The 16143-nt window shown below is 37.5% G+C and overlaps 1 protein-coding gene and 1 long non-coding RNA gene across 2 annotated transcripts in view; both read right to left on the reverse strand.

Annotated features, from left to right (window-relative positions):
• igsf21a (immunoglobin superfamily, member 21a) overlaps positions 1 to 16143 on the reverse strand; it is a 268718-nt gene that overhangs the window by 62658 nt on the left and 189917 nt on the right. The window lies entirely within an intron of this gene.
• LOC108255205 (uncharacterized) lies at positions 3341 to 4804 on the reverse strand. Its single transcript, XR_001810047.3, has 2 exons — positions 4309 to 4804; positions 3341 to 3656 (listed from the first exon to the last, which is right to left on the reverse strand). It is a non-coding gene; the product is annotated as an uncharacterized LOC108255205 (long non-coding RNA).

Here is a 16143-nt window from a genome sequence, read left to right on the forward strand (position 1 = left end):
AGCGAAGCCAGTCTGTCAGCACATATTTCAATAGTCAAGATCTCATATCACAGCAAACCAGTGACTACATTTCCCATCCTGCACTGCGGCCTACAAACATGGCCACCATGGACTGCAATTCCCATAACACTCACATTCATTCTAATCACGCACACCTGCATCAAATTCACAGCACTCACATCCACAGTATAAAGAGACTGCTTGAACACCATGTTTTTGCGAAGTATTGAGTGTTCTCGCCGTACTAAGCATTTGTACCCGTTTCCTCATTTTATTTCATGTTCATTGATCTTGCTTCTTGTTCCTCATTCACGATTCTTGCCTTGCCTAGTTCATGCCTGTTTACAGATCGCCTGACCTATTGCCCGTTTCTTGACTACGTTATTGTCTCATGATTTGGATTTGTCTGCCTGCGTCTCTTTATTAAAAGCTCTTATCTGCACTTGCATCCGTCCTTACCTTCATACATTTAACACGTGACACAAGCCAAGAGCACTGCCCAAAAGATTATTAATGTGAACTAGGGAGAGAAGGCGTGACTTCCATGGGGTCAGTTAATATCAGTGAGTTCAGAACACCTGGTCAACTGTCATTTGGCTCACCGTTTTTATTTGAGGGGAGAAAAAAAAAAAAAAAAAAAGAAGAAGACTGTTGAGTTTGAGTGATAACTCAATGTGGAGCTCCTACACAAGGTTATCAGGGCTGCCTGTGAAACCCAAACCAATAATTGTCAAACTTCTATATTTTGTCTTAAGGCTATATAAACTTTTGCACTCGGCTGCATTGACTTATTTAAAGCTTACTTGCTGTAATGTAAAGTAAATGTTCAGTCCTCCCCCGCTCACAGTCTGACCTTTTCTACACCAAGATAGCATCAACAAAACCACAAACCTTCATCCGCACTTCAACCTGCACTGTGTATATGTCACAGTTATAACCGCAGGCAAGAACCAGGTGTCGTGTTGATTATGTCTTTGAAAAATACCTCAACAAGACCTTACATTCATTACTGCAGGCAGTGCCCGTTCGGAGCAGGCCGACCTAGCGGGGGACGTAATTAGCACAGCTCTCCAAAGACAAAAGTGGGGCGCGGTTGTGTTCGGCTTTTGTGTGAGGAACGGACTCCTCGAGGTAAAAGTGAATAATGTGAGAGTGGGGGGCCTGCGGATTTGAAAACTGGATCTCCACAGGTGCTTTTTTGGCTGCGGCACTCAGAGGATGTGCCAAAGCAAAGCAACCAATGCCCACTCGCTCCGTTTACAAGGCATCCAAAATACAGGCCATAACATATTCATGCTGTGCTAAATATAACCTGTTTTAATTCACCAGGGCTTCCTCTTGTGCATTTGATTTTGGAAATGAATCTTTGCCTGCTTCTGCAATTTCACTCACTTCACTAACAATCCACTATTCACATTGTAAATATTCTAAGAGCCGCTCTTGGACTTTTTTTTTAAACTCATTTTCTTTGGATGTGGTCGGTCCGCTGATTATGCAGTTGGAGCTTCTGGGGCTTTTGGGAAATCTGGTTTGCTCTGTTGCGTCGTAAATTAGTTTCGAAGCAAAGGGGATTTGGAGCGGCTTCGCCAATCCTGAGCATAAATAAGCACAGAGCGGTCGGACCTCATCCTTTTCTTCCCAGTCCAGAATTTTAATGAAGCAGTTTCAACATCTCAGAGCTCAACTTTCTCCCCACTGAAAATTCCAGGAACTGAGAGTTTTAATTTAAATGTGGAATAAAATGAAGACTATTTAACTAAGCAATCCAATATTAATTTCATTTTTGCATGGGTTCAGAATATCTGATCTACTCCTTCAACCATCAGCCATGTGTGTTTGTATAGGCTTGTAAAGACTAAAAAAAAATAATAATACTAAAAAAAAAAAAAATGTATGGTAAAAAAGTATTTCAAGTCTTTCAAAAATGGTTGATCTGGGATTTTCACACACAGCAGTAGCTAGAGTTTACACAAAATGGTGCAAAAAGCAAAACAAAACAAAACAAAAACAAAACATCAAAGAGCAGCAGTTCTGTGGGGGGAAATACCTTATTGATGGAGAAATCAGGAGAATGAGCAGACTGCTATTCAGCTGACGGGAAGGCTATGGGAACTCAAATAACCACTCTGTACAACCATGGTGAGAAGAAAAGCCTCTCACATATAACATGAAGCAAAAGCAACGTCAAACCTTGAGGCGTATGGACTACAACAGCAGAACATCACATCAGGTTCCATTCTTGTCAGCCAAGAACGGGAACCTGAGGCTACACTGTTCACAGACTGAACACAATTTAGGTGGATCTTTTTCCAAGTTTCAACTGCCCAGTTTTAGTGAGCCTGTGCCCACTGAAGCTCTTAACCTGTATCTGCATAATTTGATGCACTTCTCTGCTGCTACATGATTGCCTGACTAGATAATTTCATGAATAAGCAGGTGTATATATGTTCGTAATAATGTGTACGGTGAGTGCAGATACTGGTTGTATTCTGGCAAACAGAAAATGAAAAACCCAACCAACCAAACACAAAAACAGATTTAGGTTTTTCTGACTATAACATACACTGTCTCACACGGGGGGGGGGATAAATAAATAAAACTGTGTGTGTGTGGGGGGGGATCTACACGTTTAAAGTACCTACATTTAGACTTACACAAGTATTCAGGAGCAAACATAAATATTTGAAAAGAGCTGACCACAAGTTCATTATGTGACTAGCTAGTTCACTAAGCAGTCAATCATAAGGAATATATTCTGCTAAATAGACAAACGTAGAACTTGGCTTGCTGCTTCACTGGACTAAACCACATTAGCAATGAAAACAAAACCTAACTAGCAAGTAATCCAACTAACCTAACTAAACCCAGCAAGCTAATTTAGAAAAACTAAGTAGCTAGCAACCAAAATAACCGAACTAACCTAACAAGTTATTGACACAACTAGCTAGCTATTTTACCAAGCTACTTTACAAAATTACTAGCGAGTTAATTTAACTAGCTAGTTTACAAGCCTTAACTAGCTAAGGCAATGTAATGCAACATACTTAAGATTTGATGGTGAATTTTAAAGGCAGATATTTAATTTTTCACTTGTAACATGGATTTATAGATTTGTAAGAAGTACTTTGAAGGTCCGAATGAAAATGTAAGGAATGAACATCTGTTGTTTTTCTCTTGTAAATTTACTCTTAGTGTGGCATTCCCAAGTGGAGGGAAAACGTTTATCCCAAATTTTGTAAATCCAACTACACCACCCTGGGGGAGAACCAGGGAAATACTCCCAAATAAAGGCACAAAGAAGTTCTACCAATCAGGGTAAGGAACATGAGTGAGACATGAGTATGAATATAAAAATTTTATTATGACACTTAAGCATCATTAAAACTTAACATACAAGTATAAAATCGCTCTCCCATGAAGCTCAATAAGGATTTTTAAACTAACCACTTCTCCAGGCCCAGGCTTGGCAGAGACCAGGCAGGCCAGCTACAGCTCGAGGGGTCTTCCAAACCCACTGCAAGTCACACCCAAAATCATCAAACACTACCTACGCCATAAGGTAGTTGTTGTCTTGGCACATTGAGCATGCTGTGAAGCACATACCACCGAATAAATGCAGCTAGCCTCCCCTGTCCCACACCAAGACTCACTGGCTCCTGGAGAGAAAGAAGACACCGGTTAACCCAAAGTTACAGACACTACACAATAAACAAAGAAAGACAAATATTAAACAGACACCGTGGTGTGGTGGCTATAAACACCCAGGCCCACTGACAGCACCACACGAAGTAGAGGCAGTTGACAGCACCTAACCAGAGCCAGAATTATGGCAAACAGTACAAATGAAAAGTATAGCCACTATAGCATAGAGACAATAAGGCATAGCATACACCCCATCAATAGTAAAGTGGTTGTGTGGAACAACAAACCTGAAACAGGTTTGAGGCTGGAAAACACTAATTTACCACTTAGCCTCTCAGACTACATGTGGTAGCAAAACGTAAGCCAAACATACATCCAAAGCTAAAGTAAAGCAAAACACTGAAGTAAAGCAAAACAAATCAGATGAAGCAAAACAGATCAAGAAAATGACCGTAAAACAAAATCAGGTAAAGCAAAACAGATTGGGTGAAACAAAACAATAAGTAAAGCAAAACAGTAGCGGCATCACACGTAGCATCTACAGCTAGGGATTTGTCTTAGAGAAGACTTAGATGCGCAACTCCCCACTCTCACCTTAACACAAAGATCAGAGTGTCAACCTAAATCTACCAAGTCCCAATGTGAAAAAGGGAGAGGTGCACTTACCATTGGGTTGAACAAACACCAGACGCTAAGTTGCATGATTACTCACAGGTACCACGGCTCGACATACATATACATATCATTCAGCCACCGGATAAATGTTTCGATCACTGAACGTGATCTCCAGCGCCAATTCGCCACAATGCACGTGCCACCAGTGCCACTCTAAGACTATAAATAAACAAATTAGCCTTGAGATGTTCACCTCATTACACCGTGAGCAGTGCCTGAACATGCCTGAATGGAAATGGGAACCGGAAATGCCAGGGGAGCGAGGAACTCTGAATCACCAAGACACCCATGTGCCTACCAAAATAAGGGTCCTTAAATAGTCGGGTAGCTCCCACCCTATTGGTCTGCCAAAGCCATACCCTGAGCAGAGTCAATAGGATAGCCAAATCACTTACCCTACCACATTACTACAAGTATTCAATTTAAATAATACTCGAGTCAAGTACAAATCCTTCAAAATAGTATGAAAATGAGTGGTTTTAAAAACTAGTCAGTCTGCCTAAAAATGCATAGAACCTAGCTAAAACATTGTTTGCTAATTGTGATTTCCTCACACAGTGACTGTCACGGAACGATCACATTGATTGGATGGCGAAACAGACATAAATTTAATCAATTCAGTTTGCAATGCTAGAACTTTCCTTCTGGTTCAGAAACATATTTCATTTCAGAAAAGTCTGTAACTTAAATGTTAGAATTGTAGCATGTGAAAGAGTCTTCCCAATGCCACTACACATATAGTACAAGCACCCGAGAATGACATTTTGGAGAACCTGAGTGTGACACATCACACTGTTTGAGGAAGTGTATTTTAGAAAGTCATTTATTCTAACAATGGCTCACACTTAATTTTTCCCTGCACAGCTGAATATTACAGGGGAAATTACCACTTAAATGAATATCTCCAGGCGAAACAAAAATCCACTCTGCACTATGAACATCAGCAGGAAAAATGCTATTCATCATTTGTGTATAAAGTATGAGCTAAGTAAATGACAGAACCACACACACACAAGTTGTTGCCTGCAGCTGCTAAGCAAATTTGTTAGTGTTCACAGTCACTACAGGGGGAATCATACAAAACACACACATACCCTTATTAACCCAAGGTAGAAAAGAGTTTTACAGCTTTACTTAGGTTTTCTTTTAATAATGTGGGATCACATTTACTGAAAAGTGACACATGATTTTTTCAACTAATGTTTTACAATATGTTAATTATTCCTAAATTTTTTTCATGCGATTTAAAAAAAAAAATTCCTTTTCACATGCTGTTTTTTTTTTTTTTACACATGATTCATACATTTTTCACGAGTGATTTTTTTTTTTTTTTTTACACAATTAATTTATTTTCAGGTTTGATTTATTTGTACATGATTAATTTATATTTACATGCTTGGTTTTTTAATGATTCATTTGTTTTCAGTTGTGATTTTGTTTGTACAAATGATTTAATTATTTTTTACATATGGAAAAGAAAATATTACAGTTTTACTTAGGTTTTTTTTTTTTAGTAATGTGGGATCACGTTTACTGAAAAGTGACAAGATTTTTCTACACAATGTTTTCATTATTCATTTATTTTCAAATGCTTTTTGTCATGATGATATTTTTTCACCTAATTCATAGATTTGAAAATGTGATTTTCAATGTGAAAATCACAAAAATTCAAAATGTGAATTTTTATTAATTCCCCCATTATTTATTACATATAATTCATGTATTTTTACGTGTTTTTCTAACTCGATTAATGTGATTATTATTATTATTATTGTTATTGATTTTTATTTAATTTATTATTATTATTATTTTTTACAAATGATAATTTTTTTTATTCACAACCCACTTATTTTCACATAATCTTACACAAAAATTATCTATTTACATAGGAGTTCCTTTTTTTCTTTAAAAAATGATCCATTTATTTTCAAGCATAATTATTTTGCACAATTTATTCATATTCACATTGGATTTTTTCCCCACACAATTCTTTTATCTGCACATGTTTTTTTTTTTTTTTTTTTTTTACATGATTCAGTTATCACATGATCTTTTTCTTGCACATGATTTAATTTGAATTTTCCACTTGCTTCACTTATTTCTACATTTTATTTTGACTTCTATTCATCTCAAATTATTAGCATCATGACATGTGCAATCTCAGGGTAAAAAAAAAATGTTTCAGATGAAAACACATACTATATTACATCACAACATGTAAAAATGTGAATTTTCCAGAAAGGGAATTGAGATAATCAGCTGTTAGTGGTCTGTGAATATGAAATGTAGAAGTAAGGCAGAACACACTAAGGATGCTGTTGCACTGACTTAAGATCTCAAAACTGATTTGCAGAGTGATCTGTTGTGATGCGATAGTCCCTGTGCTTTTTTCCTTTTCACTCAGGCTCATAAAGCACTTCATGCATTATCGCATAAAAAAATTAATACTCTCCTGTCAGATTATACTTCTCAAATTCCCGATTACGCTGCTTAGAAATATAAAGATGAACTAAAATCCTCTGTGAAGACAATACTTAATTTCTTTGGTTTATCAGACGTTGTAAAAAAAAAAAAAGTGGATGAAATTATAGTTACAAATGACACCAGTGTTAACTTATGAATCATTGCTATGGTATCAATAAAGTTAGGAAATGTAAAATATAAAGTTAGCAGGTCATCACATTACTCCAGTGACCTATAGATGTTGCCTTGCTGGTGTGAGTTTATGGGTGAAGAGAAGAGGAAGTGAAGAGCTGTAATTACAGTGACACCTCTACTGTGAGGGCTTGAGTAGAGACAGAGGTTCGAGTGTAATTATATAGAACTCATTATTACACACCACTTCTTCAGCGGGTTAGTATCTTTAATGCTGGGTCTCATTAACATAAGCAATAACAGAATATTCCAAGCATTTTTGCCTACATTAAACGAAAAAATAAAGGGGACAAAGTGCGAACAGAAAACAACAAACCATTTACAATTATTTCTAAAATAGAAAATTATTTATTTTAACTAATAGTGGTGTCAACTTTATTTAAAGTTCAAAAGCTTAAAGTGTACAAATCTAATGCCACAATAATTATTTGTAGGCCCCTCATAATATGGTTTTATTTTGTTTTCAATTCAGGGAGCCACAATACGGTATTATCATAAATCAACTCTTGAACTTTTATTTCTTTTGCCTACATTATGAGGTTTTTCTTTTCCGACTGAGAGACTTATTGTTTTTAAAGCTTCTCATTTTCTACCGTCATAAAAATTATGCATTTCCAATAAGGGCTTAGTCAAATTTTCATAGCATTTAATACTATTACTAATACATTTATTACTTAATGACAAAAACAAAACACTTGCAGTCCTAACTTAATAAAATCCTAAATATCTGAGCCGAGCACTGCAAAAATCTGAACAACCCCCCCCCCCCCCCCCCCCCCCGCCCCCGATGACAACAACAAAAACCTGACCCCCAGATAACACAAAAGAGGCCAAACAAAACATCAATGCAAAACCCAATCTAATCAAATCTAAACTAAGCAGAACTAAATTTAAAACAACCACCCCCCAAAAAAACCCTAGACAAAACAAACACAAAAACAAAACAAAACATCAAAGCAAAACTAAATCAAACAAATCTAATCTAATCAAAACTAAAAACAACCCCCCACAACAATACAAATCAAAATAATCCAAAGAAATCAAATTAAACCTAAACTAAAAACACCCCCACAGAAGTTAAACAAAACAAAAAATCAAAACTAAACTAAACAAATCTAATCAAATGTAAACAAAACTTATTTTCAACCTGCTTCTTTTGCTGCATCACATGGCAGCGTAATGCACTCAGAGGAAAGTGCAATACATCCTCTTCCGCGTACATGAGCTCACAGATGCCAAAGACTGGCCAGTGTTGCTGTGATTGACAGGGAAGAGAGGGAGAGAGTGAGAGAGAGAGAGAGAGAGAGAGAGAGAGAGAGTATTCCATCCATCATAAAGTTTGCTTCCTTGGCTCCTGGTTGGGATTCAAACTCACAATCTCATTTTGATAGGATGAAATAAGAGACATTATCCAAGTCATTATCTGATGGTATGTAGCACACTAAACACATTATGTTGTACTCTACGTAGTGAATGTGATTATGATGTATAGACATTTTGGATTTGCTCAGAATTATTCCTGAATGATGATGAGTTAAAGATGGTCAGTATAAGATTTCACTGGCTTTCACCAGGAAACCGTTGTGGTTAAAGACATCCATCCATCCATTTTCTATACCACTTATCCTTCAGGGTCACAGGGAACCTGTAGCCTATCCCATGGAGCATCGGGCACAAGGAGGGGTACACTCTGGACACCCCGACAATCCATCGCAAGGCACAACGCATACACTATGGACACACCAATCAGCCTATCATGCATGTCTTTGGACTGGGGAGGAAACCGGAGTACCAGGAAGAAACACCTGCAGCACGGGGCGAACATGCAAACTCCACACACACAGGGCTGTGGCGGGAATTGAAACCCCCAACCCTGGAGGTGTGAGGCGAACGTGCTAACCACTAAGCGACCATACGCCATGGTTAAAGACATATTTACATATATATATAGTCTGTCTGTGCCAGTAGAACATTATACACTCATTAGCATTCTAACGCTAAAGCTTTAAATTTAGCGATTTTTAAAACAACTTTGCCAGCTAAAGTCCAGTAAATTTTTTTTAAAATAATAAGTTTCTACAGTAAAAGTCTTATTTTTAAATGTTTAAGCATCAGTGCAAATTTGTTAAAGAAAGCATTATAATGCATATTATAAAGCATTTTTTTTTTAGTGAATATTCATTTATGCATAAAGTATCAGAATTTCCACTTCTAAAACACTTAGTTAGTGCCAAAATAAACATGACCTTTTTTAAGTAGTAGGTCAGTAAACTGTTTAGATGGCCTTGTGCTTCCGTAACCAGTTGCAGCTTAAATGAAACGGAAACAGGTTCTTCTTTGTAAATAACAAGCTGACAGCTTAATTACGGCACAGGAATACAGATACGGCACAGGTGCATCGCACTCAGATGCTGAGCGAAAGAGGCTTGGCAGGTGCTGAGTATCATTTAGTCCTGTTAAAAGTGTTGTGACAGTGTTGTGTTAGTGTATTACACAAGTTGCTTGTTTGTTTATGGCCAAACACAGCTGAGGCAGGGTTGCCAGTTTGGTGAGGTTAACACTCGCAGGTGGAAAAAGAGAACACAGTGTCACAATGAGAACACAGTGTGCATGGTAGAATGGATTTACCTGCAGAAACAGAAGCAAGCACAATAGCTCTCTTTTTATTTAATTATTTTAAATAAAATTGCACGATATTGTGTCCGAGAAAACTAATGCACGTAATGTGTAATGTGGAAAAGTCTGTATTTTATGTGTGTTTTATTTAGGGCTTTCCAAGATTCAAAACAGGTGTCCATGCTAGGTCAAAACACAGATAGGCAACGTCAAACTAGGATAAAAGGGAAAGTGGTGGCTTGACGGTTAAGGCTCTGGGTTACTGCTTGGATGGTCGGGGGTTCAAGCCCCAGCACTGCCAGGCTCTGGGTTACTGATCGGAAGGTCACGGTTTCAGGGTACTGGCCCAGCACTGCCAGGCTATGGGTTACTGATCAGAAGGTTGGGTGGCCATGCTGCCAAGCTGCCAAGCTGCCACTGTTGGGCCCTTGAGCAAGGCCTCTCTGTTCCATGGTTGCTATATCATGGCTGACCCTGCGCTCTGACCCCAACCTCATAATATGCTGGGATATGTGAAGAAAAAAGCATTTCACTGTGCTGTAATGTATATGTGACCAATAAAGACTCATTATAAACCATATTCAAAAGTTGAGATGCAGGCATATTCAATAAAGGTGGGAACAGATGTAGACCATGTTTTTTATTTTATGTCATTTATTTATAATAAAATTTTATGTCTGGGATATTTGTTTTTTATTTGTAGTTATCTGAAATAATCAAATAAGCAACCAGGAAAAGAAGACAAATAAGTGTGCTCTTATTGACCTTCTCAAAACAAGTTTCTTATGGTATGTATGTTTTACATCTTGGTGTTGTGACATACGTTGATGTGGTAACTATAATACAAGCTACTAATTTTGAATCCCTCCCTCTGCACTAAACCCATTAGCCGAAGCGTGAACTAGCTGTTGGTGGAACGTATTTTACAAGGCGGATTAATTTAATCTTTTTAAAATTAGGAACACACAGGTATGAGGAAACACTGGTGAAACCGAGCAAAATGAAGTTTGATGCAAAGCTGTCAAATACTTGATGTGTGCATATATAGTGCTGTGATTCCTACACTGTTCACCTGATTTGGATGTAAATCCCCAACCCCCCGCCCCCCTTGCACTTAAGCAGACAACGGACACCACAAGATACATACTCTTTAGTTTCTTGTAGAAAGCATGAGAGAGATTTTTTCACCCAATTTTGTTCTCATTTATCAAAGATGGGTCTGTTTTGAGTATATGGGTCACATGACTTGGTTCAAGCTTGATATCTTAATTAATTATATATTAATCTTATTTTTCTTCAGTACAAAAAAACAAAGCAAATATCTTCTAATATTAATTGTAAACATTGTCTTAAGATGTTGAAAAAGGAAAAAAAAAGTCATATGGTGTTATTTAACCCATTTTGAAGTGTGCATATTCCCAGAGATACGTTGCCATATTAAGGGAAGAAAAATGGTTAATCCACATCACTGAAAATCAGTGTATTTGGAGTTTAATTATTGAGCAAACGTTAATATTCACAGGTTAAACTTACTCTCTAAACCATTACTCACCATAAACCATGTAGCAAAATGTGTTATGGTCTGATGAGACCAATTCCAAAAGTTATAATAATTCCATAATTCCAAAAGGTGTGTTTGGGGGAAAATAAATGCACATCACCAAAAGAACAGCATGGTGAAGCACGGTGGTGGCAGCATCGCGCTTTAAGGCTGCTTTTCTTCGGCCAGACTGGGGCTTTTATTGTGGAAGACATTTTGCTAAAATGTGTTATTTCCCCCTATGTATGAAGACATTTGGGACACCCTGTACTTCACTTGACAGCTAAAATGACAATAACTTTGCCGACGTCCAAATATTTATGGACCTGACTGACGGTATATGACAATAATACTAGAATAAAATGTTATCATTCAATTGTTCCGCCCTACATTAAATTTCATTTGCATAGTTAAAGATTCTTAAAACAGCATTAACTGTTCCTGTGTCTTAATGACTAACCGCTGATATCGGCTTTTTAAAGTGCTTTTTTTTTTTTTTTTATCTCTGCCGCTTTCAGTAAATAACTGTTTTTTTTATTCTTTCGAAAAACGTTACGATCTTATAAGAAAAGCATAATTTGACAGAACAGTATTGTGTATCCTAACTATAATGCACAAAGTGCTTTCTGAACCCATCTGCGAGACAGAACGATGCTTGGAGCCATATTACATCAGAGCGCTTTGTATGTCAATTTACAGATTGCTGTCATTTAAGCGAAGTCGATGAAGTGAAGTTGGTGGCATTGTACGGATAAATCACCTCATTTCTTCTTGGCGAGAGAAAAGCATGTTAGCTGCTAGGCTGTACAGTAGACTCGCGGAGATACCGGCTCATGTTTTGACGGAGCTATTATTGCGAAAGTGCCCGCTTCTATTTTACAGTCGCTCAGTCACAATAGGTTAGCGCGAGTAAGATGGTACTCTCGGGGACGAAGTCAGATTCAACAGGCGTGCCGAGCTGCAGAATCCTAATTATGTGGAACAAAGTATCATTTATAGAGGTGAGTCAGTCTCTTCAGGGCCAATCTGACAAACATATTGACTTTGACACACCTGAGACTGCAGATATTTTATTTCTTTTTCGCTGTGCACCTCAACTCCATTAGGTTTTAATTCAATTTTCGAGGCTACTGTGGTACACCGATGCCAAACTTCACTTCACTTCACGTCACTTCATCGCACTGCACTTCTCGTGACTGGCTTTGAGGACAAAAAAAGCTAGTGAAGTTCCCTAATATAACAGGGTGTTAGGGTTATTTCAAATGGAGACAGAAAGCAAGGAAATCCTTTAAGCAACAAGAACTAGATATTTTTCCAAGTGCTGCTTCACACGAGCAACTGTGTCAATCTGGTGGTTTTAACACCTTCTTGCCCTTTAAATCGACAACTTAACTCTTTACAAAACACTCTACACTTTAACAAATAGATTAAACACAGCTTAGGTTCTATAATCCAATCCTCAATACATGCACATCTAGTATGACCGCATCACAATAACTGAATTCTGTATTAATGTGCTAGATATTGGCTAAGCAATGACATACCGGTTAGATGGATTATTTTCATCTAACCACACAGTCTGGAGTGTGTTATTCTGCGTATACGACGGCGATTTGCTAAAGTATAATTTACTAATGAACGAAACATTGCATGTTTAATGATTTACATCCATGAGACAAAGTATTTCCTGTTGTCAATTAAGTTTAAAGACTTAATTAAGATAAACAGTTAAGCAATTGTTGTATTCAAGGTATATACAAATATTTTATGTTGCTCTGCAAGCAATGTTTACTATTAACAGGCAAATATCGGTCACGGAAATGAAACCTATTATTAATTACTGTGAATATTATTAATAATAATGACAAAAATGCATTTACTGAACACTTGATTTTGTCATATTGTATTTGTTGGCATTTTATAAAAGCAACAAGCCACTCGATGGCTTTGTGCAGTACCTAACAACATCATACAGTAACTTTACCCATGATAAAAATATAAACTTGTAAAGCACATGTAAAAACAACAAATGTTGACAAACGTGCTGTACAAAAGCGCAAAGAGGGGCTTAGTGGTTAGCACATTTGCCTCGCCCCTCTGGGGTTGGCTCTGCCCTGTGTGCGTGGAGTGTGCATGTTCTCCCTGTGCCTCAGGGGTTTCCTCTGGGTACTCCAGTTTCCTCCCCCAGTCCAAATGACATGCGTTGTAGGCTGATTGGCATGTTCAAATTGTTCATAGTGTGTGAATGTTTGTGTGACTGCATGATCGGTTGGCCTGAGTGTCCCCTGCCTTGTGCCCTGAGTTCCCTGGGATAGGCTCCAGTCTTCCCTGTGACCCTGTTTAGGATAGGTGGTATGGAAAATGGATGGATGGATGGATAAATGGATAAGATACAAAATCGCACAACGTAAAGAATATTAAATGAAACAGGACTTAAAGACCAGACTGAGAGGAGCAAACTACAGCATTCCACAGTTGTGGGGCTGTAACTGAAAAAGCAGAGTCACCCTTTGACCTTAACCGGGATCACTGGATATTCAGAAGAGGTTGACTAGCTGATCTAAGAGACCTTGATGTAATATAGAGGAAGATTAATTCTGAAACGTAAAGTGGTGCTAATCACATATAGTGCCTTAAAAACAAACAGTAAAACCTTAAAGCCTGATCAAAACTTATTTGCAATAATTTATTTTATTTAATGAGGTTTTTACTTTTATTTTTTTACTATTATTCTAGTACTGTATATTCTAGAATAGTCATTTAGTTTATTGCATTATTCTAACTGTCGGATTTAGAGGAAAAAAACTAACAAATTGGTGTAATTTCCCAATTTTAGTCTTTCAAGTAACTCACAAAGCTAAAAGCAGCCCCCAAATTGACAACTTAAGGATGATCCGGATCCTTCTAGGTCACTAAGATGAACTCACGAGCACTTAATCAATCATGAAGCCTGAACAGCACTTGAATTACTGTAGTTTAAAGTTTAAATGACGACAGCCTTGAAAAAGCCATGCTCTCAGTTGCCTGTATGGCAGAGATTATGTAGTCAGGTTTTGACAAATTCAGCCACATGAATAAATGCATTTATGTGGCACTGCTGATATTATCTGCGAGTCGGGTTTCATATCAGACAGTTACTTACCTTACCAGACTGCACACTGTCTGTCAGGCTGTTTTTTTTTTTGTTTTTTTTTAGATGTTCATAAACTTTTTAAAATCCTTAGTTAGAAACATTTTAGTGCCTCTCTTAGTGGTAAAAAAAAAGACCTTGTCTGTAATTACTGCCCCAAGATTATATTAAAGAATAGTGAATAAATCATCTATTCCATCTAGTTAATATAAATGATAGAACTGAGATGTTTATTATTATGAATATTACTGTATCTTTCCATGTATTTGTTGAAATGAACATTTTATACTTGGAAATAACAAAAGCATTATTTCTTTAAAGTGTTCTACTTTAATAGTGTTTACATTTGCAGTAAAACAGACAAGTGGCAGCTTCCTCATACATTTTGCAAAACAAAATAAAACCTTGCATCCTGACCTCAATGTCCTTGTAGATAGTTACGGCCTTATGGATGATGCCGTTTCATGGATAAACATCAGCAGTGATTGGCTGATGACGGCCGTCTACATCGTAAATAAAACCCAATTATAATAAACACACAAATTAATTAATTAAATGATGCAAAAAAGTAACCAACCAAAAAAAACCCCACTATCTGGTTATCACTAATATTAGCTAATGGACCAGCTAGCTAGTCAATGTTATGCTCCCGCTGACAGATGGCACTGAGGCGTCGACATGCATGCGCAGCTTTAGAGAGTGCGCGTGCACGGGACTTTTGTATATGGACACGCGCCCTTATTTGTTTGGTTTTCCCCTTGTTTTAGCATTGGTTCATGTTCGAGGGTGTGTCTTGATTTACTCCAGGTGTCTATGATTTAGTATTGATTGTGTTAATCATTTAAACCCCTTGTGGTGTTGTGCACGTTGCGCAGTATTAATGGTAACTGAGTGTTTGCCTGGTGACTATGTTACGTTCGCGAAGCGGTTTTATTTCCATGTCCTGTTCTCGTGTAATGCCTAGACTTTAGTCTCATGTTTAATCTAGTGAATCTTGTTCAGTATAGACCGCGCTCCCTGTGTTTTGTTTGCTTGTTTATTAATAAAGACATTGCTCCTGCGCTTACTTCCTGTTTATAGTCTCGTGTCATTAGTCAAAGACCACTAACTGAACGCATAGAAAGCCCCGCCCCTACATCAATTTTATACACAAGTACTGTCCTATATTGAACTCGGCTTTAGCATTAACTTTAGATGAAATATGCAAAAACATGGCATCAGAATCATTATATCCAAACTTGGATACTAAGAGACCCTCTAAAGAATAATACTCTCTCTAAAAAAATAAGCTTTAAGGGTTTTTTTCAGGAATAACACCAATCCCTCAGTCCGACAGCCCACTAACACGGCCTGATTCAGACTCAGCTGCGGTGATCAAGGCATTGTAAATTACACCCTTCAGTCCCTCATGTGGGATGAACATGACTCGGGGCAATAAATAAAAACAAGCAGACGTGTAATACATTCTCTAGGGGGGTCATAACAAACCTCTAGCTGTCCACTGACAGCGTTGGTACACGGCCATTTAGCCAATTAAAACATGCCAGTTGTACAGGTGAGGCCATTTCTTACAAGCTCGTCTTGATGGGTTTGTAAAAACAAATTAATTCCAAATCTAACGTGTAATTCTCTTGTGTGATGTCGGTTATTTGCATCAAGACTTTCCTGGAAACCTGAGAACAAATCCATTTATCATGAGCACCATTTGGGGAGCTTGCAAAAGTCTATAGTGGTGCTTGAAAGTTTGTGAACCTGTTAGAATCTTCTATATTTCTGCATAAATGTGACCTAAAACCTCATCAGATTTTCACATAAGTCCTAAAAGTAGATAAAGGAAACCCAATTAAACACATGAGACAAAAATATTATACTTGGTCATTTATTT

The sequence above is a fragment of the Ictalurus punctatus genome, chromosome 21 (assembly GCF_001660625.3).
Source record: "Ictalurus punctatus breed USDA103 chromosome 21, Coco_2.0, whole genome shotgun sequence".
NCBI lineage: Eukaryota > Metazoa > Chordata > Actinopteri > Siluriformes > Ictaluridae > Ictalurus > Ictalurus punctatus.